Here is a 1,830-nt window from a genome sequence, read left to right as displayed (position 1 = left end):
TCCTTAGCACTGAGAGTGCAGATGCTGACAGACTCTTCTGTGTTAGGAGGGGTTTCAGCTGACAAAGTCAAACACCAGTCTGGCCCTTTCCCCCACTGATCCCATGAACCCACTGCTGCAGAGCAGGGCTGACTTTTCAAGAGCCCATGGGAAGAGGCCCTGCTCTTCATTGCAGACTCGGCCAGCACCAAGCTGGGCTCCAGCCACAGACCTGAAGGAAGGTCTCCTAGATAAGGAAAAGTGTCTGTGTGTGTGAGAGTGGGAGGGTCTATGGCAATTGGCTTTGATATTGCTCAGAGAATAATGCCCTAACTCTTCACTGACTTTTTTCTACTTTGACAGCACCTTATTCCCAGAGGATGAAATTGTCCAATGGCAGCTCCATCAACCAGTTCCTCCTCCTGGCATGTGCAGACACATGGGAGCTGCAGCTCTTGTGCTTCTGGCTCTTCCTGGGCATCTACCTGGCTGCCCTCCTGGCCAACGGCCTCATCATCACAGTCATAGCCTGTGACCGCCACCTCCACACACCCATGTACTACTTCCTTCTCAGCCTCTCCCTCCTTGACCTGGGCTCCATCTCCACCACTGTCCCCAAAGCCATTGCCAATTCCCTTTGGAATAGCACGGCCATCTCCTATGCAGGATGTGCTGCCCAGGCATTTCTGTTAGTCTTTTTGATGTCAGCAGAGTGTTTCCTTCTCACTGTCATGGCCTACGACCGCTACGTTGCCATCTGCAAACCCCTGCACTACGCGACCCTCCTGGGCAGCAGAGCTTGTGTCCACATGGCAGCTGTTGCCTGGGGCAGTGGGTTTCTCACTGCTGTGCTGCACACTGCCAATACATTTTCACTACCTCTCTGCCAAGGTAATGCTGTGGACCAGTTCTTCTGTGAAATCCCCCAGATCCTGAAGCTTGCCTGCTCAGAGGCCTACCTCAGGGAAGTTGGGGTACTTGTAGTTGCTGTCTGCTTTGGATTTGGATGTTTTGTTTTCATTGTGCTGTCCTATGGGCAGATCTTCAGGGCGGTGCTGAGGATCCCCTCAGAGCAGGGACGGCACAAAGCCTTTTCCACCTGCCTCCCTCACCTCGCTGTGGTCTCCTTGTTTATAAGTACTGCCATGGTTGCCTACCTGAAGCCCCCCTCCATCTCCTCGCCATCCCTGGACCTGGCGATGGCAGTTCTGTACTCAGTGGTGCCTCCAGTCTTGAACCCCATCATCTACAGCATGAGAAACCATGAGATCAAGGATGCCCTGAGAAAACTAATCACTGGATGTTTTTCCAAATGAATAAACTGCCTGTTGTCTTCTGCATAGTACTTATCTCATTATAGGCCCAGCCTTTCTTCTGGTTTCTTTTACAGTGATTTGGGGGTTTGAATCAGATTTTTCTTTGCTCTTTTTGCTTTGTTTTTCTTATTTGAATGCTTTCCACAAAGAAATGTCTGTCTTTCTCTGGTTTCTAATTCACAATATATCCAGGCTTTCTGTGACCTGGAGGCTGTGCAAATGAACAGCCATACCCCCTGTGAGTTTAAACCAAATAAATGGCCCTGCAGTGACTTTTTTTTCTGAGATCCACCCTCCAAGACCTGCTCTGCAGCTGCAGGGAGCAGTGCCTGTGTGCAGAGGGGAAGAAGAAAAGAGTCCAGGCACAGCAGCACTGCCAGGGAGCACCAGCACTTGTTCTTTCCCGAGCTGCTTTTTTCCCACTTCCATGCTTTCCTTTTGAACCCTTGGGTTGGTGGAAGGCCTGAGTGCTCTTCAAGCATGGCTACAGTCCTGCTGTGTGGCAGCCCTGTGGTCGCAGGCAAGGACAGGCAGT

General features: G+C 51.2%; 1 pseudogene; it reads left to right on the top strand.

Annotated features, from left to right (window-relative positions):
- Positions 1 to 359: 359 nt before the first annotated feature.
- LOC126036943 (olfactory receptor 14C36-like) lies at positions 360 to 1,339 on the top strand (annotated as a pseudogene).
- The last annotated feature ends 491 nt before the right edge of the window (positions 1,340 to 1,830 follow it).

Source organism: Accipiter gentilis, unplaced genomic scaffold, assembly GCF_929443795.1.
Source record: "Accipiter gentilis unplaced genomic scaffold, bAccGen1.1, whole genome shotgun sequence".
NCBI lineage: Eukaryota > Metazoa > Chordata > Aves > Accipitriformes > Accipitridae > Astur > Astur gentilis.
The sequence above is the reverse complement of the archived record's forward strand: the minus strand, read 5'-3'. Positions and strand labels throughout refer to the sequence as shown.